The sequence below is a fragment of the Schistocerca gregaria genome, chromosome 11 (assembly GCF_023897955.1).
Source record: "Schistocerca gregaria isolate iqSchGreg1 chromosome 11, iqSchGreg1.2, whole genome shotgun sequence".
Lineage (NCBI taxonomy): Eukaryota > Metazoa > Arthropoda > Insecta > Orthoptera > Acrididae > Schistocerca > Schistocerca gregaria.
Window position 1 is genome coordinate 57,529,758 of NC_064930.1, and position 24,858 is coordinate 57,554,615.

The 24,858-nt window shown below is 44.3% G+C and overlaps 1 protein-coding gene across 34 annotated transcripts in view; it reads left to right on the plus strand.

Moving 5' to 3' along the window:
* LOC126295288 (uncharacterized) overlaps nt 1-24,858 on the plus strand; it is a 562,445-nt gene that overhangs the window by 398,386 nt on the left and 139,201 nt on the right. For 2 of the 34 annotated variants that reach the window (XR_007552437.1, XR_007552436.1), the window contains exon 19: nt 23,896-24,702. The exons of 30 other annotated variants lie outside the window; for them this stretch is intronic. The gene's annotated coding sequence lies outside the window, so the exon portion shown is untranslated. Of the gene's footprint in view, nt 1-23,895; nt 24,727-24,858 lie in introns of those variants that run through there. 2 more of the 34 variants (XR_007552434.1, XR_007552441.1) reach the window with 2 other exon arrangements.

The window sequence follows — 24,858 nt, forward strand, 5'->3', positions numbered from 1 at the left end:
ATCTCATCACTTTTCTCACACACGCCTCATAAATGGTTATGGGTTCACACGGTACATTTGTTTCGTTTAATCTATTTTTATGACATTTTCCCTTTCAACACATTGTTGTACTGGTGTTGAACACACAAAGCAACTGCGAGTCTGAGCAAAACTACCAGAAAATGGCAAGTTCGTCACCAATATGTGATAAAATGTTTCCCCCAACCTATGGAGCTGCTACTGTAAGTGAATTCCACATGTTTATTCGCTATGGATACGCACCTTTAGAAAAGGCATTATATAGAGACAATAATTGGAATTCGTGGTAGAAGTTGCAGGACTTCAATGCAAGCGGTAGATAAAGGTGTGGGATATGCCAAGTGCGTGCTTTAATAGTGGAAAGACACAACACTGTAAAGGCATGGTGTCAAGACTAAATTGCCATATTCCCCTATAAGTGAGCAGTACTACGTGCCTTCAGATCAAGACTTTTGTGTGCAAGAGGAAGGCTACCAGGAAAGCAGTAATGTTATGGTACTCTGCACCAATACCCAACTTGGGGTGGAGTACATTACAAGGGACTTTCAATAAGTAATGCAACACTTTTTTTTCCATGTCAGTTTCAGTTGAAAAATGTGGCATTTTTTGTGGGACATCATGGAATTGTCCCGCTGGAGCCTCTATGGTTTCATGAAATTCCGATAGGTGTCGGCTTTATACATAGTCTTCAAAGTGACGTCTGTAACCGATGTGTGTCCCAAGCAGAGATCTGTAATTGAGTTTCTTTAGAGGGAAACCAGATTATCGAATTGAAGTGAATGAAATTTTATTGTCTTTTGGCTATTACAGCAATTGACAAAATCAAGTTACATAAATACAAGCTATACAGCATATATACATGGGTTGAAGATCAATATGTCACTAATGGTTTTCCGTATAATACAATATTTAAAATCAAATAATATGAAAAACAATGCATCATAAATTACTCAGTTAAAGAAATTATGCTGTACTCTCTAAACTGGTAGTATGATATTTTACAGTCATAAAATTCCTGAAGGTGATAGCAAGGATTTGCAGCTAACCAACTGAATAATTTGTCTTTAAATAAATCAAATGGAGCTTCTGCCCATTCTAGTGGCAGTTTGTTAAACATCTTCATACCCACCACTTCGTAGCTGTTCAGCGACTTGGGTAATCTGTAGTAAGGTCTGTCAAGATGGCAACTATTTCTGGTTCCGTGAGAGTGTACATTTCTTCTACGCTGGTATTCTGATAAGTTGCTCTTTATATGCAGTAGGGCAGTGTAAATATACATGTTTATAACAGGTAATATTTTTAAGTTGATAAACAGTGGTTTGCAGTGGGCCAGTTTATCACTGTCTGTGATAATTCGAATTGCTTTCTTCTGAAGTGCATACCAAAAATGTCTTGAAGGTGTGAGCTATTGCCCCATATTAAAAAGCCCGTAAGATATAATGCTTTGAAAAAAAGCGATGAAGTAGGCCGATCTTACATAGGCTGCAGGTACATGGTTTTTTAAATTCCTTAACAAATACGCTACTCTAGACAGCCTTGCACTAATGTATTTAATATGTGGCTCCCAAGTCAATTCACTATCTATAACAATACCTAAGAACTTAACACTATCAGTGAAGTCTGCTACTGGCAGATCTCTTAAACTAAATACAATCTTTTGAGTTTTACTCTCATTAAGCAGGAACTCATTAGCTCCAAACCAGACTGATACTTGTGATATTGTCGTTTGCCACGGTTTGAAGCACGTCCATGTCTGAGTTGATACTGAAAAAAGTGGTATCATCTGCATAGAGAATGGAGTGAGTATTTATGTAAGATGGTAGATCATTTGTCATTGGGATAAATAGCAGAGGTCCTAATACTAAGCCTTGTGGCACACCACACTTAACTTCAGCTAGCTGTGATCTCTGTTTACCAATACAAACAATTTGTTTACGTTTGCTGAGGAAAGATTCGAATATGTCAACTTCACTGTTTGTGATTTCGTAATAAATTAGTTTGTTGAGGAGTGAAATATGCTCTACACAATCAAAGGCTTTGCTAAGATCAGAAAAGGTAGCCTGAGAAAATTTTTTTCCTTCATAAGCATGAAGCACTTTTTTAATCAGGGAGTCAATGGCATGCACTGTGGATTTGCCCTTCCTAAAGCCAAATTGTACCGCAGTAATAATGTTATTACATGTCAGAGAATCAGACAACTGGGAGTAGATGATGGATTCCAAAACTTTAAATAAAATAGGTGTCAGAGATATTGGGCGATAGTTAGAGGGCAATTTTTGTCTCCTTTCTTGTAAAAGGGCACTATCCTGGATAATTTTAATACATCTGCGAATACTCCTTCAATTAGACATCTGTTTATAGCAGATATTAGCAGGAGCATGAAGAACATCTATGTAGACAGACAAAAGTACAGTAAGTCGTTGGGTGAGATGTCCATTATCATCACAACAAAGTAACGCAAACCTCTGCGGCTGGCAGCACACAGCTCTGACTCTTGCAATTTTGAAACGTGTGGAGAAACTTAGTCGGGATGATTGACGGTTCACAATCGACCGCCTCGTTGCACGGCTGGACACATCTGTTGGTAGTGCTGATGCTCATCCACGAGTTGTGGTATTCCAAGGTGTGTGCCCACTTGGTTCCTAGTCGCCTAGCAGAAGACCGTATAGGTTAGCGAAGGACCATTATGCAGAATTTCTTGTCAAGAGGCTGATCATGACAATTTTTTGTCAATCAATCATCATCACAGGGAATGCATCACATCGAACCAGAAGCAAAACGAGAATCCACAGACTGGTGCCACGCCGTCTCTCTTCCGAAGCACCCTCCACTAGTAAAATCGAGGCGACGGTTTTCTGGGACTTTCAGGGGGTTACTCTGTTTCGTGTCCTCCATCACTGAGCAACGATGAACTGTGAAGCATATTGCTTTACCCTCAGGAAGTTGAAGAAATTACTTCATTGAGCTGGTCACCACAAAAATGCAAACTAACTACTACTTTTGTGCAACAATACAAGCCCTCACATCTAAAAGTGCTCACAAAAGTTTATTGAACTGTTCCTCCTCGTCCACCTAATAGCCCAGATCTCGCACTTTCCAAACTTCCATTTATTTGTCCCAAAGAAGTGTTCACTCTGTGGGAAACAGCACGGGAATGATTGGGGGGGGGGGGGGGGGGGTTGGCCTGCCCGGTTGGCCGTGTGGTCTAACACGTGGTTTGCGGGCAGGAAGGAGTGCCTTGTCCCGGTACAAATCTGTGGATTTGTGTCGAGGTCCGGTGAACTGGCCAGTCTGTGGATGGTTTTTAGGCGGTTTTCCATCTGCCTCGGCGAATGCGGGCCGGTTCCCCTTATTCTGCCTCAGCTACACTATGTCGGCAATTGCTGCGCAAACAAGTTCTCCACGTACGCGTACATCACCATTACTCTTATCACGCAGACATAGGGGTTACACTCTGGTGTGAGAAGTTTCCTGAGGGGGTCCACCGGGGGTCGAACCGCACAATAACGCTGGGTTCTGTGTGGGGCGGCGGAGGGGTGAAGTGGACTATGGTAGTCGTCGTGGGGTTGTGGACCACTGCAGCTGCGGTGGGAACAGAGCCTCTCCTTCGTTTCTAGGTCCTCGGTTAACATACAATACAATGCAGTACAATACGATGGGGAGGTTATTGAAGCTGCAAGGTGGTTCCGATGTCGACCAGTGGAATAGTACCATTTGGCAATAGAGGTCCTCTCAGTAAGGCGGCATAAGGCTGTCGCATTGAATGGAGATTATGTTGAAAAATGGTGTTTTGTCCTGAATGAAACCAGTCTTTCGGAAATAAAATGTTTAATTTTTTATCGAAGACTCCTTGTGTAATGCAGACTCCTGTTATTCCACGAATGTTTTGAACATAGCCAACTTAAGCCATTACCTATGAGAAACTTTTTTTTCCTCTCCAGGACCTTGCTAAAGCGGTATACCACGCATCAAAGTACGGATCATACCTAAAGGGATCAATCTTCTATACAGAATTTTTAAGATTACTAAAAAATAGACGTTAAGCTGCGCCAGGTAGGCCATCTATGGGCTGTTCACAGTAGCAGGTCGACTGTACAGCTGCAGTGTATTACTTCCGTATACGTCTCGCAACATATGCATAATTCTGACGTGTAATGGCGCTACCTCTCAGGTTTACACCATTACCCATAAACGTAGAAGAGATGGCCAGGATAGTTCTATGTTGCAACTCGCTGGCAATCTGGTTCCTCGCGTTTCGTGATGTAAATCTCCCATTTTAAAATGTCTAACCCTTCCCTTTTTTCAGTCTTACGTAAAATTTCTAGTTGTTCGTCAATGCTGCTGGTATTACACCTATGTCCCTCCTTACGCACATGTAAGCCTAGATGTGTTTAGTTACTGTTTTATGTGTGCTCTTTAAATCTCAAGTCAAAGGACCTTCCTGCCTCACCAATATAGCTTTCCTCATAATCACGGTATGATATTTCACATAGACTCCAGGTTTTCCATATTTCTATTCTTTTATGGGAAGTTACGACACGCCGTGTTTTTGTTTTTATATTGTGTGATTGCCATCGTAATTGTAACTCCCTTTCTCTTGAGTGTGCACTCACTATCTGTACATTTACTTTATTTCTCTTCTTTATATTTTTTTTATGATTTTGTTACACACTGAAGCGCCAAAGAAACGGTATAGGAATGCGTATTCAAATACAGAGATACTGTATGTAAACAGGCAGAATATGACGCTGCGGTCGGCATCGCCTATTTAAGGCAAATGTCAGGCGCAGTTGTTAGATCAGTTACTGCTGCTGCAAGGACGGGTTATCAAGATTTAAGGGAGTGACAACGTGGTGTTATAATCGGCGCACGAGCGATAGGGCACAGTATCTCCGAGGGAGCGATGAAATGGGGATTTTCTCTTATGACCATTTCACGAGTGTACCGCGAATGTCAGGAATCTGGTAAAACATCAAATCTCCGACACCGCTGCGGCCAGAAAAAGATCCTGCAACAATGGGACCAATGAAGACTGAAAGGAATCGTTAAACGTGACAGAAGTGCAACCCTTGAGCAAATTGCTGCAGCTTTCAATGCTGGACCATCAACAAGGTCAGTGTGCAAACCATTCAACGAAACATCATCGATATGGGTTTTCAAGGCCAAAAGCCCACTCGTGTACTCTCAATGACTGTACGACACCAAGCTTTACACCTCACCTGGACCCACCACCATCACCGACATTGGACTTCAGATGACTGCTTAACATGTCGCGTGGTCGGACGAGTCACATTTAAATTGTATCGAGCGGATGGACGTATTGGGTATGGAGACAACCTCATGAATTCATAGGCCCTGCAGTCAGCAGGCGCTGTTCAAGCTGGTGGACGCTCTGTAATGGCGTGGGGCTTGTGCAGTTGGAGCGATATGGCACCCCTGACACGTCTAGATACGACTCTGACAGGTGACACGTACGTAAGCATCCTATCTGATCAACTGCATCCACGCATGTCCATTGTGCATTCCAACGGACTTGGGCAATTCCAGCAGGACAATGCAACAGCCTACGCGTCCAGAATTGCTAGAGGGTGGCTCCAGGAACAATCTTCTGAGTTTAAACACTTCCGCTGACCAACAAACTCCCCACGAATGGACATTACTGGCCGTATCTGGGATGCCTTTGAACATGCTGTTCGGAAGAGATCTCCAACCTCTCGTACTGTTACGGATTTATGGCCAGCCCTGAAGGATTCATGGTGTCAGTTCCCTCCAGCACTACTTCAGACATTGGTCGAGTCCAAGAAACGTCGTGTTGTGGCAGTACTGCTTGCTAGCAGGGGCCCTACACGCTATTATGCAGGTGTACCAGTTTCTTTGTTTGCTGCGTCAAGCTCGTATTCATTTGCAATGGTTACGTGTCTCAGTGTGCCTAACTGATAATCATGTGCCTACATGTCAGTTTCCTACATTTGAAATGCATGTCTGCCTTTTTTATTATATTAGGTTGGTGCATAATTCTGTAGCGCTTTTGTTTCGCATGTTGGTATTCCGGTAGCGCTGGGTTTATTTACCGATTGTTATTTTTTATTTGTAATTCACTGTTGCTATTTGAGGTTACATTTTGTCATTAGGGGATAATGAGTGGAGCTGTCCGCGCTAGAATGGAACGGCAAGTGGAGAAATCGGAAAATTTCTGACATAATCTTCTGTTTGAGTTCAATAGAGGGCATTGCAGAGTGGCTGACTCCTCCCCTTTTTTCCTTGCGGTCAGCCATCCACTTCCATCTGCTACATTGTTTTAGCTCTCTCTCTCATTTTCTTCCTGTGTTGTCCATGTTTTACTGCTGACACTCTGCTTCATCCCACGCTTTGGTGTGGGTGAGCACATCATTTTCAACGATTGTTACCCATGTTTTCTGTTCCGTTTTATATTCCTGTTCTGGGATTTTTCTTGACACCTGGCTCACTACGTTACTGAACGGGTGCCGAAGACCTTGCTGTCGTGCGCCCAAAACTCCTCTACTACTACTACTACTACTCAATAGAGGGAGGACAGCAGTGGAGGCAGCCAGAAATATTTGCGGCATATGTGGGGATGATGCCACTGGTCAGAGCATGGAAAGAAAATGGTTTTGTCATGTTGAGGAGTATCGTTTGGACATTAATGACCCTACACATTCAGGAAACCTTCAGATCGTGAGCACTGGTTAGACGCATTAATCCACAATGATCCACGTCACTGTACTCAAGAACTGGTAAATCTCATGAGGCGAGATCATTCCACCATCGTGCGACATTTGCATGCAATGAGGAAGGTCCAACAATCGGGTGTGGGTACCGTGTGTGCTGAGAGGAAAGTCACAAAAAATCTGCAGGAAGCCATACGTGGTGCATCTCCACCTGCTCGTCATCAATTAGCTCACGAACAACATTGACCATTCCTATCCTGTACTGTTGCTAGTGACGCGAAATGATGTCTTTACGCTAATGTAAGGAAAAGAAAGTTGTGGTTGAGCCCAAACAAAGCAGCAACTCCTTGTACAAAAACCTGTATACATCCACAAAAGATGATGTTATGCTTGTGGTGGAACAGTGATAAGTTTAGAGAGAAATCTTGTACATTCAATAGAGATTGCCGGCGACTGGTTTTCCAATTCAGGGGTTTACAAACTAACCTGTAATGACTGTCCTTCATATTAAAGTGGTCAGCCAGGCAGATCTGTGAAAATCTACATCTATATCCATACTCCGCAAGGGTACCCTGAGTATCTCTATCGGTTCTCCCTTCTATTCCAGTCTCGTATTGTTCGTAGAAAGAAGGAAATGATGTCTTTACAAGATATAAATAACACCTATTAGGTAAAAAAGGAGCGAATATTCACAGTTCTACTTTAGCTGAACACCTGATAGCCAGTCATACGCCTAAACAGTTAGAAGACACTGTTATCCCACACAGAAAAGTCAAAGAGCGTAGATTAGATCTGTGCGAAGAGTTACAAATTTTCAAACATCTTAAGCTCAAGGACGGTAATATACTGAACGACCAGTTGTACCTTGCTTGTAGACAATTTATTGAAGGCTTTACACCTGTACTGTTTTTCGTATAACATTAATTCTGGTAATTTTAGTGGTTTATTTCCTCAGGAAGCTATGATGCACCTTCAATGCTTTAAGCTCACTACCCCTATGCAATGGTGGTTTCCTCACGATGTGTCTTTGCTACTACATCGGCCCTTATGTGATTTTGCCTGGCTCTAAAATTTTGGTTTTCCCTGTGAATGTGTGTTAACAGGATCGTGTACCAGTCTTCGTAATTCTTTCTTGGCAAGAGCCATTATTGTCAATTTTAAAGTTCTGACATGTATATCGTTTGTGGGCTTCACTAATATAGTAATGCAATTTTTTATATTTTGGCTGTATATGCCACTGGGCGTAAGTTTCTCGGCATAAGCGCCACCTGCTTTTTTGGCGTACTATCTATATTATTTGTACCAGTGCTCCCATACTGTTATAATGGGAGTGTTAATTTCCTTCCTATTTTTTTATTAAGGGCGTTATTAATACTGATAATTTACACATTGCCTTTGCACGCCAATTGGCACATGTTTCTCGGCGCGAGCGCCACTTGCCCTGGTTTCAGAGTAACTACGCTCGCCGATTACACTCAGTCGGTTGTGACCTCTTCAACATACATGAACTATTTTATATTTACGTGACAAACCCTAATTCTAGGGCTATCTTTCATTTTTGACAAATGGATCTATGCCGACAATTGTAAAAACGCCGATGGTGCGTTAGTCCTTACTAATGTAAAATTGTAAGTACCAGTCGTCGTTATCATACTTCTGTAATGCAAGAGTTCTTTAATTTGTCTTAAAATTTGTTCTTGGCTTAAGATTCATACTTTTCTAATGTAAGCTATGATGTTCATTGTCCTTAGGCTACCTTCTGAAGAAGACAAATTTATATTTGTCGAAACCTAGGTAAACAATTTCTTTATCCATTGCAACTGGTCGGCTGTTTATAATTTCATTATAAGTGTTGTTGTTGTTGTGGTCTTCAGTCCAGAGACTGGTTTGATGCAGCTCTCCATGCTACCCTAGCCTGTGCAAGCTTCTTCATCTCCCAGTACCTACTGCAGCCTACGTCCTTCTGAATCTGCTTACTGTATTCATCTCTTGGTCTCCCTCTACGATTTTGACCCTCCACACTGCTCTCTAATACTAAATTGGTGATCCCTTGATGCCTCAGAACATGTCCTACCAACCGATCCCTTCTTTTTGTCAAGTTTTGCCACAAACTCCTCCCCAATCCTATTCACTATTTCCTCATTAGTTACGTGATATACCTATCTAATCTTCAGCATTCTTTTGTAGCACCACATTTTGAAAGCTTCTATCCTCTTCTTGTCCAAACTATTTATCGCCCATGTTTCACTTTCATACATGGCTACACTCTATACAAATACTTTCAGAAACGACTTCCTGTCACTTATCTATACTCGATGTAAACAAATTTTTCTTCTTCAGAAATGCTTTCCTTGCCATTGCCAGTCTACATTTTATATCCCCTCTACTTCGACCATCATCAGTTACTTTGCTTCCCAAATAGCAAAACTCCTTTACTACTTTAAGTGTCTCATTTCCTAATCTAATTCCCTCAGAATAACCGGACTTAATTCGACTACATTCCGTTATCCTCGTTTTGCTTTTGTTGATGTTCATCTTATATCCTCCCTTCAAGACACTATCCATTCCGTTCAACTGCTCTTCCAAGTCCTTTGCTGTCTCTGACAGAATTACAATGCCATTGGCGAACCTCAGAGTTTTTATTTCTTCACCATGGATTTCAATACCTACTCTGAGCCGGCCGCGGTGGTCTCGCGGTTCTAGGCGCGCAGTCCGGAACCGTGCGACTGCTACGGTCGCAGGTTCGAATCCTGCCTCGGGCATGGATGTGTGTGATGTCTGTAGGTTAGTTAGGTTTCAGTAGTTCTAAGTTCTAGGGGACTGATGACCGCAGCAGTTGAGTCCCATAGTGCTCAGAGCCATTTGAACCTGAGTAGTCCCCGCCCGGAGATCCGAATCGGGGAGTATTTTACCTCCGGAATATTTTACCGAAGAGGACGCCATCATCATTTATCCATACAGTAAATCTGCATGCCCTCGTGAAAAATTATGGCCGTAGTTTCCCCTTGCTTTCAGCCGTTCGCAGTACCACCACAGCAAGGCCGTTTTGGTTAATGTTACAAGGCCAGATCAGTCAATCATCCAGACTGTTGCCCTTGCAACTACTGAAAAGGCTGCTGCCCCTCTTCAGAAACTACAAGTTTGTCGGGCCTCTCAACAAATACCCCTCCGTTGTGGTTGCACCTACGGTACGGCTATCTGTGTCACTGAGGCACACGAGCCTCCCCACCAACGGCAAGGTATATGGTTCATGGGGGGGGGGGGGGGGATTATAAGTGTAGTTACTATGAATTACTTCCCCTAAGTGTAACCATCACTGCTGACATTCACTGTCAGCAACTGAGGCGTCTTGCAGATGCAGCAAAAGAACAACGACCACAACGTTGTGTGAAGTGATGCTTCTCTATAATATCACTTGCCTGCATTCTAGACTGCCGAAAAACACTTTACAGGAGTTTGGACCGAGCGAAGTGGCGCAGTGGCTCGCACACTGGAATCGCATTAGGGGGGACGACAGTTCAATCCCGCATCTGGCCATCCTGATTTAGGTTTTCCATAATTTCTCTAATTCGCTCCAGGAAAATGATGGGATGGCTGCTTTGAAAGGGCACAGCCGACTTCCTTCCTCATCCTTCCCTAATCCGATGAGACCGATGACGTCGCTGTCTGGTCTCCTCCCGTAAGCAACCCAACCTAAAAGGAGATGGTTGGGGAGTATGCCGCACCCACGTTATTCACCTGGTATTCCGCCCTCAGAGTTTCCTATTTTCCGCTCTCTATCGAACAACCTTCAGGGAACTTCCCTTCCGGATGAAAATGTGCCCCAAACTTGGCTCCACGAGTTCTTCAGCTCAAAACCACGCAAGTTGTCAGTCATGAAATCTAAAAGTTGTCCAAGCGTTGGTAGACTGTTGTAAATAGGATGGAACAACTGCACATATGATTGGCCGAACCCTGGAGCACATTTACAGTCTTAACGCCTGACAGAGTTGTTAGCAGAGGTCAGTCTGGTCTGGCCACACAGATGTGCGATTGCTTTGTTTGGGGAGCCCTCAGTCTAAGGTGCGTCTCTACAACCCTCACAGTCTTCTAGAACTGCAAAAGAACATTTCAGATGAGACTGTAGCAATTTCAACAGTCCAGCTTCGATCCGCCTTCACCAATTTGCTGATCAGGGCCCTGAGGTGCCAAGAGATGAATGGCGGTCACTTTCAGCATCTGCTACAGGCGAGTTGTACTGCATTTCCTTGCCTCTGCTGTGTTTCTTTGTACCCTGTAACCCAGTTCTGTGGGCCACTTATACTTGCCCCACCCTGTATATTATTGATGGCTAAAGTCTTTGTTATGTGTATGTTGTGTTTATTAAACTTAAGGAAAAACGCTATGAGCTTATGCAGCAACCTAATAAATTTTCAAATAAAAAAAAATTATCGTTCCCCCTAGTTCAATGACTGTCACAAATTTTATTGTGAAATTGTATTACCTCTTAACTTATTGTAATACTGAACGCTGGTCATTCCCATTCCTGCTCCTCTCGCAGATGGAGCGAGGTACATACAAGTGTGTGTATGCGTCCATACTGGAATCATTCTGCAGTCAACTGCAGGAATTTAAAATGCATTTTCGTGGTGTGTTACCAATAAATTATGCAGATTATGAGGAAGAAGGTACAGTCAAATTAGTTGGTAAATAATATCACACATAGAAAGATACATGAGTTATAGAATTTCTGTGTTGAGATGGAAAATTCCAAAGAGTGAGAAATTCAAAGGCACAACACCCTTCTATGGTCCATTGCGAAACATGATTGGAGGTCTGAGCATGAAATATGTGGTTGGGAACTTGGTACAAGCGTATACGAGGGACGTTTGTAAAGTCCGTGTAAAGTCCGAGAGATGGCACCACCGGCGTGTATCGAGGTCATGTTTAGTTTTTAGCATATTTGGAAAGAACGGACACCAAGTTTCAGCCATATTGGTCTATTGATTTGTGTTTGGCATTCGTGTGAATCAAGGAAGCCGAGTGATTTACTGTATGAATTTCAAAACGCCTCAGGAGACAAAAGAGAAGTTTGATAAACATTACGGTGACTTTGCACCTTCGATTAGAACAGTGGTTTCAAAATTTTCGGACTGGCCATGTGGGCACAAGTGATGCCGAACGTTCTGGACGCCCTGTGGAGGTTACAACTCCAGAAATCATTGATAAAATCCATGATATGGTGACGGATGACAGAAGAGTTAAGGTGCGTGAGATTGCTAGTGCTATGGGCATCTCGAATGAATGGGTACATAATATTTTGCATAAACGTTTGGACATGAGAAAGCTATCCACAAGATGGGTTCCGTGATTGCTCACACTTGACCGATGACGGAATCGTGTGAACTGTTGCAAGGATGGTTTGCAGCTGTTCAGGGAGAATCCGCAGAACTTTTAAGCGCCGTTTCGTCACTGTGGATGAAACATGGATACATTACTATACTCCTGAGACCAAACAACAATCTAAACACGGGGTTACCAAGGGAGAATCTGCACCAAAAAAGGCGAAGACCAGTCCTGTGGCCAGAAAGGTTATGGCGACTGTCTTTTGGGATTCGCAAGGGATAATCCTCATCGACTACCTGGAAAAGGGTAAAACTAGTACAGGTGCATATTATTCATCGTTATTGGACTGTTTGACAACCGAGCTGCAAGAAAAACGCCGGCGATTGGTCCACAAAAAAGTCCTTTTCCATCATGACAGGGCTCCAGCACACAGCTGAACAGTTGTGGTCGCAAAATTAATGGAAATAGGATCCCAGTTCGTTTCACATCCCTCCTGTTCTCCAGACTTGGCTCCTCAAGACTACTATTTGTTCCCCAATTTGAAGAAACGGCTGTCGGGGCAAAGATTTTATTCAAACAATGAGGTGATTGCAGTAACTAATAGCGATTTTGCAGACTTGGCCAATTCCTATCATTCAGAAGGGATCAACAAATTAGAACAGCGTTGGACGAAGTGTATAAGTCGAAAAGGAGACTATTTCGAAAAAAAAAAGGTTTACCCCAAACATTTAAGTTTTTTTTTATTTTTGCACGGACTTTTCAAATGCTCCTCGTATTGCAGCAGTAGCAGCATTAGCATTGGTGCTGTTCGTCATCTCCTTAGAACTGTTGATCTGTACAGTCGTCACCTACATCCCAGGACTACTGCAGTACAAAATCGACACCTGTTAGCATAATACTTGCAGAGCCGCAAGACATCGTAGAGGTAGCGTCAGGCACAGTCGTTAGGGATATTGAACGATGATTTCGACAAAGCCCCTTAGAACCTCAAAATTAATATGAGGCAATGAAGAAGTTTCTGTTTGAGGGAGTTGCTGCAGCATATATGTAATGCAGCACTACTCTGGCGCAGGTATATAAGCAGTTACATGTAGCAGTCGTGTCCTTCCTACGTACGTGCAGTAAATGCGAAAACGTGAAATACCGCAATATTATTAGCGAATGCGTCCAAACTGGACCTAAGTTATGCCGCCCCCCCCCCCCCCCAGCTAACCGCACAGTATAACACACTGCTTCCTGAGTGATAAGGCATGCTGGCCTGCGGCACGAATCCACCTGGCAGATCTGTGTCGAGGTCTGGTGTGCGGCCAGCCTGTGGATGGTTTTTAAAGCTGTTTTCCACCTGCCTCTGCGAATGCGGGCTGGTTCCCCTTATTCCGCCTCAGTTGTACTATGTTGACAATTGCTGCGTAAACACTGTCTCCATGTGCAAGTACACCATCATTACTCTACCACACAAACATTTGGGGTTACACTCCTCTGGTATGAGACGTTCCAAGTGGGGGGTCCACTGGGGGCCAAACCGCACAATAACCCTGGGTGCGGTGTGGGTGACAGTGGGGTGAGTGGACTGCTGTAGTCTGTTTTGGCGTTTTGAACCATTTAGGCCTACAGTGGAGACAAAGCCTCTCTGTCGTTTCTAGGTTCCCTGTTCAACACACAATAAACTGTTGTATTGGCTGCTGAAGGACAAACACTGGTAGTCGTCCACTGCAGAAGGGAGACTTTGTGTGGGCCAGTATGTCTGTTGAAAAGTAGTGTTGTGGAATTGTGCAACAAGGGGTGCTTCGTGATTACGCACGTCCCCATATCGTAAGATGGAAGTTATGCCCAACTCACGTGCGCGACACTCGAGCACCTGCCCTATAGTCCTGATCTCTCCCCATGTGATTATCATGCGTTCTGACCCTTGAAAAGGTATCGAAGGGTCGATGTTGCTATTAGATAAGGATATACAGCAGGCAGTTACGGACTTCTTCATGCAGCAGGACACGGTGTTTTACCAAATGGGTATCTTCAACCTTGTCCGTAGTTAGGATGATTGCCTCACTGCTCAAGACGATCTTGCCTCATTGGCATACCAGTTCTGGACTGTATAGCATTTAATGAAAACATTTCGACCGTCCTTATGGCAGGAGTTGCCAAAGTATGTACCAGGTAGTCATAATTAAACTTTCCCCATTTGACACGTTATAACGCGGAAACTAATTTCTGTACTAGAGCCAGACTTGGTAGCATTAATGTCAAGGCCCTGGGGAAGAGAAATAATGCAGAATCAACTCAATTGAAATACTTTCAATGTGCTGCTACGGTACATCATAACACTACATACTGGTACCATTTCTGCTACAAAAGGGGCTCAATATGGCGACCATCAGTGCCCAGAAGAGTCTCAAAATTACAGGATTGCATTCTGGACAGCAGAACGCAGCATGTCCGTAGGTATGCTGGCTACCTCTCTCGATATTCTGAGCTACAGATCAGCCCATGTGTGAATGCGTAAATCCTTCCTCCAGATAGCCCCACAACAAGAAATCACAGGGAGTGAGATCAGGTAATCGTGCCGGCCAAGCATTTGGAAACAATCGGTTGATAATTCGATCGATTCCAAATATGTTTCGGAGAAGCACCTAAACTTCACAAGTGAAGTCGTTGGGGCCCCATGACGCATGAAAACTGTCGAGTTCAATGCATCTGTCTCCTGTAAGGTGGCTATGACATGCTGGCGAAGCATATCGCAGTAACACTGGTCAGTCATCTGGTACCCGCGCGCCGCAGAATTTGAATCCGCGCCATGCATCGTGGACGTCGAAGACCCCTAGAGGTCTCTGCACCATCGCACTGTAAGCTGTAGTGGCGCGCCCCTCCTGGCCCACATTTAGTGTGAGGGCGCCACAGTGGAACACGTGGTCCCAGCGGCAAATAGCGGCGCCTCCGATCGTGTATTTAAGTGCCTGCCTCCTGCTCAGCCAGTTTATCGCATCCGTCTTCCCTCCCCCATGCGGATCCTGTACGACCTTATTCCGTTCCCCCACCTCCTTTTCCTCGAACGGATTTGGATCCTATACACCTCCTGTGAACTAGGTCCCCCTCACCTGCTTGTCTCTCACATCCTTCTCCCGCCCCCCCCCCTGCCACGCCTGTATTTCCATGTCCCACCTGCTCTCCATCTCTCCACTCTCCTTACCCTCTACCAAGGTGGCTTCCGCCAGCTCCCCCCCTGTGATGAATCCCTCCTCCCCTCCATCTACCCCTCCTATCAACTTTGATCCTCCTCTCCCACTTCCTGTGTTTTTTCCTCAGGGCACCCTCTCTCCCTTCTCCCTTCCTCCCCACTCCTCCCCCCGGGCTTCCCCTACCCCCTTACTTCATTCCTCCCCCCATCTCCTCTGGCATTGGCATCTCTGGTCTCCCTCCCCCCCCCCACCTTTTTCCCCTCTTGGCAGGTCCACAGACACGCACACGTTAAGTGGACATTCGCGCGCCGGAGGTCAATGCCATCTGCGCCATCAGTTATGTGTGTGTGCCGTTGTGTTTGTTCCTCAGTGTTTTTCGCCGCCCACGCCCCATCGTTCACGTGTCGTCCCCATCATCAGTGTCCGTGATCAGTGCTAACAGTTTTTTTTGTTTACTTCGCGTGTGAACGGTTTCGTGTTTTTTCGCTATTGTGTCTACTGTTTTTTGTCCCTCATTATATTATTTTCATTCTGTGTCTCCATTGTTTATTCTCTTTGCACATTGTTGTCGTAAGGTCTCTCTCGATCATCTGTCGTCGTTTCGTGTCCATCCTTTCCGTCTGTTTGTTTGTTTGTGGGCCGCTCTTCGTTCGGTCCTGCGGTACTTTCTCAGTCATCCTGCAGCCGTTTCGGTCACGGTTGCAACAAATCACATTGAACGTTTTTGGTCCCCAAGCATCGCCAACCTGTTCAGTAAAGAATGGGACAATGATGAAGGTAGCTGTGAAGCCACACCATGCCGTGACACATTCACCTTATAGAGGAACTTTATGCACAGTGACTGGAGGTGAAGATCCCCACACTCACCAGTTCTGTGTGTTAACCTTCCCCGTCAGAGAAAAATGGGCTTTAGCTGTCCATAGGGTGGTCCACAGCCAGTGCTCTTCAACTTCAATCCTTGTGATTACGTAGAGAGCAAAGTCGTCGTGTGTCCTGTGGTGCAAGCTGCTGTACGATATGGATCTCGTACTGATGCTATTTGAGAAAAGTTGGAAGCACCTTCCATACAGTAGACCACAGGATGTCCAACTGTTGTGACACAGCACGCTTCCTGTCTGACGATCAGGAACTGCGTGCAGCATTGTCCCCATAAAAACAGTGGCTTCATCAATCACCTGTGGTGCAACCTGTCGTTGGCCTCTTCTCGGAGCAACGCCCAGTTCTCCAGTTGATTTGAACTTCATCATACTTTGCACAGCAGTCATCTGGAGTGCCCCAGAGAAGTGTGGTAGATCCGCTGTTGTTTTCTATCTACATAAATGATCTTTTGGATGGGGTGGATAGCAATGTGGGGCTATTTGCTGGTGATGCTGTGGTGTACGGGAAGGTGTCGTCGTTGAGTGACTGTACGAGAATACAAGATGACTTGGACAGGATTTGTGATTGGTGTAAAGAATGGCAGCTAACTCTAAATATAGATAAATGTAAATTAATGCAGATGAATAGGAAAATGAATCCCATAATGTTTGAATACTCCATTAGTAGTGTAGCGCTTGACACAGTCACGTCGATTAAATATTTGGGCATAACATTGCAGAGCGATATGAAGTGGGACAAGCGTGTAATGGCAGTTGTGGGGAAGGCGGATAGTCGTCTTTGGTTCATTGGTAGAATTTTGGGAAGATGTGGTTCATCTGTAAAGGGGACTATCTATAAAACACTAATACGATCTATTCTTGAGTACTGCTCGAGCGTTCCGGATCCCTATCAGGTTGGATAGAAGCAATTCAGAGACCGGTAGGTTTGATCATCAAGGGAGTGTTACGGAAATGCTTCAGGAATTCGGGTGGGAGTCTCTAGAGGAAAGGAGGCGTTCTTTTCGTGAATAGCTACTGAGGAAATTTAGAGAACCAGCATTTGAGGCTGACTGTAGTACAATTTTACAGCCGCCAACTTATATTTCACGGAAAGACCACAAAGATAAGATAAGAGACATTAGGGCTTGTACAGAGGGATATAGGCACCACGCACCATATGGTGGATTGTGGAGTATGTGTGTAGATGTATATAAAGAGGACCTCTGTGTAATCCTTTCACCTGGCGATGTTCTCGAAGACTGTTGTTCTGATAATACAGTTTTACCAGTAATACACTGCTCCTTTAGTCCAAGCTCATGTTGACATGTCCACAAGTGCACTGCAACTGGTTAGGTCTGTCAGGCTATGAATCATGATGACTGATCACGCCACCTGGAGGCCATAATTCGAACTGGACAGTGATGCTGTGACGCATGGAAATAGTGCACCTCATACTCTGTACATTAATACTATTAACTTTGGTACTCATACGGTAATTAGTTTCCGTGCTATAACTTGATGCCGGCCGTTGTGGCCGAGCGGTTCTAGGCGCTTCAGTCTGGAACCGAGCGACCACTGCGGTCGCAGGTTCGAATCCTGCCTCGGGCATGGATGTGTGTGATGTCCTTAGGTTAGTTAGGTTTAAGTAGTTCTAAGTTCTAGGGGACTGATGACCACAGCTGTTGAGTCCCATAGTGCTCAGAGCCATTTGAACCATTTTATAACATGTTAAATAGGGAAAGTTTAATTGATGCTTACAAATTAGCCAAGTGATCATGCTGTTGATTCCGGTTATCTCTCCTAAACTGTTTGTACAGCACAACTACTTCTGCATGTGTACTCCTCAGATTGTCGTGTAGGTCTTGGTGAAGGATACCCCGTAGAGCTACCAGTTGTTCCCTTTCCTGTTCAACTGGCAGAGCCAAACTGAGTGCCTGTATGCTTCCTCAGCAGCCCAAATTTTTCTTACATTGTTCCTGCAAAATGCACTTTGGCAGCAGTTGAATCATTCTGCTGACAGCCATCAAACACCAATAAAGCTTCACAAAAAGAGTGTCGTCTCCCCTCGAGGGATTTCCATCTCAGTTCACAAAACATTTCCGCAATACTCGCATGCTGATCGAACTTACCAGTAATAGGCGTTGCTGTCACTTGTGCATCAGAGCGCTTACTGCTCTGACAATACAAAACATGCAACAGCATGTGTCACAGTTCCCACTACGCTATTGGCATTAATATGGCATAGATCACCTACAAATACCCACCCCGACAGATCTAAGCTAGAATTATTTACCACCTGCATGAAACTTTTCGGGAAATGATTCGATATTCAAATGAGGTTTCGTGGTGTGTTACACGTAAAATGAAATGGACACACATTGACTGTTATGGTGGACACGTGCGCTCATGGATCGCGTACCACCATCGAAACACTGCACTGTTGCAGTACGTTTACAGGACGACAATTATTGAACAGTATGAAAAAAAGCATAAATTAGTTACAATCTATGGTGTGCACAGATTTTACTCATGTAAACATCACAACGTATATTGGGATTTAGGTTATGCCTGCCATCATTGGCGATGATGTGGCAGAGACGAATAGGAAAATTCTGTTTGGACCGCTGAAGTGTCGGAACACTGATGCTGTCTATGACATCCTAAATGGCTGTTTTCAGCTCAGCAATCGTTTTGGGGTTATCAATGTACACCTCACAAAAAAGGAGATCCACGTGTTCAGATCCAGAGAATCCTATCAAGGCCCGTGCCATGGCCTCTGGGTACTCCAGAGCTAGAATACATTCCTCAGACTGCCCCTCCAGCACATCAAACACTCCCCTGCTTCGATGGGGTCGAACTCTGTCTTACGTGAACATAGTCTTGTCGAAATCAGGGTCACTTTGGATAATGGAGATGAAGTCATTTTCGAAGACCTTCACCTACTTTTGGTAGTCACCGTGCTATAGAGGAGTACCGCATCGATTATTCCGCGACTGGATATTGCACACCACACAGTCACCCGTTAAGGGTGATAAAAGGGAAGGAACGAGAGGTGGGAGGGGGGGACACTTTATTGTTATTGGTCCAGGGGCTGGGTAGGCGGTTCCTGCCTTTTTTATATCACTGTCCTCGAGCTGATGACAGCGTGTTATGCCTCATACTGCTGGTGGAATGTGGTGGGTGGCTGTGGGCACAAGCATAATATGCAGCGTCAACCATTCCTTGACAGACAGCACAGCTAGCGATAGTAAGGATGCCATGCTGAGTTGGTAGGCCTCGCTGTGGACACACGAGGTGGTCTGCAGCAACGTCTCCTCTTTCAATATTGGGCAACCATGTGAAGGTCCCTCGTTCACCGCCCAGAGGCCACTCATTGAGCTGGCTGGACGTGAGGTGGGCGGTAGCACCATGGTCATGGCTGGTGGCTAATGGCCAGAGAGAGGCGGCGCGCTGTGAATGTTTCTTATAATAATTACATCGTCATTGTTACCGTCATGGTTTCATGGCTCACTCATTGTTCATTGCAAGGTGGTAACTCCTGCGATGGATAATCTTTTTGTGACTTCCAAGACAGTACACACTAATAACATACAGAGACTGCAGCTCGTGGTCTAGTGGCTAGCCTTCTTGCCTCTGGATTACGGGGTCCCCGGTTCGATCCCTGGCCGGGTTGAGGATTTTCTCTGCCCGGGGACTGGGTGTTTGTGTTGTCCTCATCATTTCATCATCACCATCATTAGTCGTGACAGTTGCTATATTGGACTGTGTAAAAGAATTGGACTGTGTCAAATTTGGGGCTTTGTATGACCGAGCAGTTGAGCGCCCCACAAACCATACATCATCAAAATTAGTGTCATCAATAACCCATAGAGAATTTAACAATTGCATATTTGGTGCATTTAGGAAATTGTTAATCTCAGTTTTGTTAAAATATCACACTGCACTACTTATTACGAGGGTGAGACAAATGAAAACTTTAAATATATTTTTAAATATTATTTATTGTCCACAAGTGATACGAAGTTGTATCACTATTCAACATAATCTCCTCCACACTCAATGCAAGTCCTCCAGCGCTTACAAAGTGCATAAATTCCTCCCATTGCGTCTTTGAGTGGTCCAAACATATGGAAATCACTTGGGGCAAGGTCTGGTGAGTATGGTGGATGAGGAAGACACTCAAAATGCAGGTCTGTGATTGTTGCAACTGTTGTACGGGGAGGTCCTCGCATTGTCATGTTGCAAAAGGACACTTGCTGACAGCAATGGACGTCGCTTCGATTTGATTGCAGGCCGCAGATGATTGTTTAGGAGATCTGTGTTCGATGCACTGGTGACAGTGGTCCCTCTAGACACGTACTGCTCCAAAGTGACGCCTTTTTCGTGCCAAAAGAGAGTCCGCATAAACTTCCCTGCTGATGGTTATGTTCGAAACTTCTTTGGTTTTGGTGATGAGGAATGGCGCCATTCCTTGCTCGCTCTCTTCGTTTACTGTTGGTGGAAGTGAACCCAGGTTTCGTCCCCAGTAACGATTCTTGCAAGGAAGCCATCACCTCCTCGTTCAAAGCGCCAAAGAAGTTCTTCACAAGTATTAACACGTCGTTCTCTCATTTCAGGAGTCAGCTGCCGTGGCACCCATCTTGCAGACACTTTGTGAAACTGGAGCAGATCGTGATCAATGTGGTGTGCTGACCCATGAATAATCTGTAAACATGGTGCAATGTCATTCAGTGTCACTCGGCGGTTTTCCTTCACTACGGCTTCAACTGCTGCAATGTTCTGTGGAGTCACAACTCGCTGTGCCTGACCTGGACGAGGAGCATCTTCCACTGAAGTCACACCATTTGCGAACTTCCCACTCCATTCTTAGACTTGCTGTTGTGACAAACGTTCATCACCGTACCGAACCTTCATTCGTCGATGAATTTCAAGAGGTTTCACACTTCTCTATGCAAAAAACGAATAACAGAAGTCTGTTCTTCCCTGGTGCAAGTCGCAAGTGGGCGGCCATCTTTCTACTGATACTGCGACGGTATGTGTGCATCTGCACTATGCTGCCAAATGCAGGCCATTCTGCACGCTTCTTGTAGCATGCTTACTAACTTACAGGATAACGGGCGAAATTTCGATTTGTTATTACAAATTTAAGGTTTTTATTTGATTCACCCTCGTATTTACCATTCGTGAAATTATTTCAATTTCCAAGTTCTTTATTGTGTGTGTGTGTGTTGGGGGGGGGGGGGGGGGGGCTTTGCTGATGGCGATAATATGCTAAAAATATTTCATTTTTTGGAAGACAAAATTGATTTTTGGGGCCAAAGAAGACGCCATCGCGAAACGTATATTACTATTTTATCACCCTGCAGACATGAACAGATATTAATAGCCAGAGAGGTGCACTGCACTACATCATGCCAAAGTGCCTTACATAAATAATTACGGTAATATTTACCATCATTTTTAAGCAGGGTAGCTTTGCTGCTTATGTTTCATATCACAATAGTGTATAGACCTCGAATAGTGAGGTTCTAGTAATAAAAGGAGAAGGAGCAGAGGGGTTCAGAAGAATTATTGTTCCTAAGATATCGTTTCAGACCTTGAACTAATGATGAAACTCACACAGTCGGGAAGGAAGGAGGAACTGCGTGTGTATTGGCCCAGTGACCTTGGCATTTGAGAGCAGTAGTTGCTTTGTTCCGGAGTTCACTCTGTGGTTTGGTGACCACACATTGTATTCACGGGACCTGACCTTGAGATATGGGGAGAAATGGCGCCTTTGTGTTCCTACTGGTGCTGATACCCTATTGATAAACATATCAATTTGAGGTAACGCACCTCAGGTCCAGAAATGATGAGTGAGTCGAAAGTTATAATCAAATTTGTTACCTGCGATAGTGGAACTTTCGCGCTGTTAGTTCTTTGTTTTTCATACTTTGAGATGCCCAAACGTTCACAGAAAATCTGTGCTGATGACGTGATTGCACAATTGCGTGCGGATTCTCGTCAGCCCACTCATGTTGATTGTGAATGAGGAAGTACAGTACATACTGACGAAACTGAAATGAGCTCTAACATGGAAATTAAGCGCTTCCGGACGCATGTCCACATAACATATTTTCTTTGTTTGTGTGTGGGGAATGTTTCCTGAAACTTTGGCCATACCTTTTTGTAACACCCTGTATAGGCTTCACTGCTGTTTTTTTGGTTGTACTGTAGCAACTGGCAGTTGTTCCTTGGCGAATGGCACTTCTTCGTTACCAATTGTCAAGCAGGGTTAATATACACTACTGGCCATTAAAATTGGCACACCACCAAGATGACGTGCTACAGACGCGAAATGTAACCGACAGGAAGCAGATGCTGTGATACGCAAATGATTAGCTTTTCAGAGCACTCACACAAGGTTGGCGTCGGTGGCGACACCTACAACGTACTGACATGAGGAAAGTTTCCAACCGATTTCTCATACGCAAACAGCAGTTGACTTGCGTTGGCTGGTGAAACGTTATTGTGATGCGTCGTGTAAGCAGGAGAAATGCGTACCATCACGTTTCATACTTTGATAAAAGTCGGATTGTAGCCTGTCGCGATTGCGGTTTATCGTGTCACGACATTGCTGCTCACGTTGGTCGAGACCCAGTGACTTAGCAGAACATGGAATCGATGGGTTCAGAAGGGTAATACGGAACGCCGTGCTGGATCCCAAGGGCCTCGTATCACTAGCAGTCGAGATGACAGGCATCTTATACGCACGGCTGTAACGGATCGTGCAGCCACGTCTCGATCCCTGAGTCAACAGATGGGGACGTTTGCAAGACAACAACCATCTGCCCGAACAGTTCGACGACGTTTGCAGCAGCATGGACTATGATCTCTGAGACCGTGGCTGCGGTTACCCTTGACGCTGCATCACAGACAGGAGCGCTTGCGATGGTGTACTCGAAGACGAACCTGGGTGCATAAATGCAAAGAGTCATATTTTCGGATGAATCCAAGTTCGGTTTACAGCATCACGATGGTAGCATCCGTGTTTGACGACATCGCGGTGAACGCACATTGGAAGCAAGTATTCGTCATTGCCATACTGGCGTATCACCCGGCTTGACGGTATGTGGTGCCACTGATTACACGTATATGTCACCTCTTGTTCGCACTGACGTATGAACAGTGGACGTTACATTTCTGATGTGTTACGACCCGTGGCTCTACCCTTCATTCGATCCCTGCGAAACCCCACATTTCAGCAGGATAATGCACGACCACATGTAGCAGGTTCTGTACGGGCCTTTCTGGATACAGAAAATGTTCGACTGCTGCCCTGGCCAGCACTTTCTCCAGATCTCTCACCAATTGAAAACGCCTGGTCAATGGTGGCCGCGTTACTGGCTCTGCACAATACGCCAGTCACAACTCTTGATGAACAGTGGTATCGTGTTGAAGCTGCATGGGCATCTGTACCTGTACACACCATCCGAGCTCTGTTTGACTCAATGCCCAGGCGTATCAAGGCCGTAATTACAGCCAGAGGTGGTTGTTCTGGGTACTGAGATCTCAGGTTCTATGCACGCAAATTGCGTGAAAATGCAATCACATGTCAGTTCTAGTATAATATGTTTGTCCAATGAATACCCGTTTATCATCAGCATTTCTTCTTGGTGTAGCAGTTTTAATGGCCAGTAGAGTAATTTTGCAGACCAGTGGGAAGTGTTTCCTGCTTAATAATATTTTTACCGTGTTCTGCAAAGCACCGATGGAAGATTCAGTTAATGATATTTTACTTATGTCCTCGAAAAAATAAAGGTGTGTGATTAATTTATTGTTTGTTTACAGGTACGTGTCTGCTTTCCTGGCACACACTGAAAGCCCCACAATACTAGAGCTTGCAAAAGAAAATGGCAGTGTCTGCTAATAAAGTGATGTATTGTGTGGTAGTTGGTTTCCTGCATTGCTTCGTGCTGAACTGGTGGAAGTGTGTGTCCACGATATACCACCATCTGGCTCAGATGCTTGCAGTGTAGTCAAACAAGACTGAATGTCGAGGAACGAAGAGACAGGCTGTCTTCCTGTAAAGAACCTGAAATGCCAAGAGAAGTGGAGGCTATAATGAATCAAGATCTTACGTTACTTCTTCAAATTACAGAAACTTAAACCAATTTATTTTTCACCCATGGATGTATTTTCTTCCTGATAAGGGCATCCGGCCACCCCTTAAAAAATTAACATGCCACATCCGATTAACCAGCAGACCCTGAAAGTCGGGATTAATGCTTGGAAAGAGAGAGACACGTACTTTCTTCCTGATATACATAATTTGATTAACGTTTTTGAATATTTACACATTGTTCTACAGTCTGGCGAAGTTCTGCCGTACGTAAAGCTAGTAGAGTTTTTGATTAGATATTTTTATAAGTCACCATAATACGCTACGAAAATTAGTCTTCCTATAAATCTGCAACAAAACAAACTATAGCTTTCTTTCAGTTTTATTTTATAAAAATCAAAATGATGTCACATACGGAAATTTCACTTATATTTGTTTTGTTTGCCATTATTTACCATTATTTGCATTATGCTTGATTTATGACATTGCTCAGCTTCTGTATTTTTTAAATACAACTAATTTATTTTGTCACTTTAGTAAATATATTTTATTTCCATAATATTCTCTAAATATCTTCGTGTGTGAAACACATCAACTAACTTGGATTTATATTTTTGAAAGCAGAAATGTGAACAGAATTAAACTGAGTCACAGAATGCTCTGAATGTCTCAGAAAGAATTGGCCACGGATA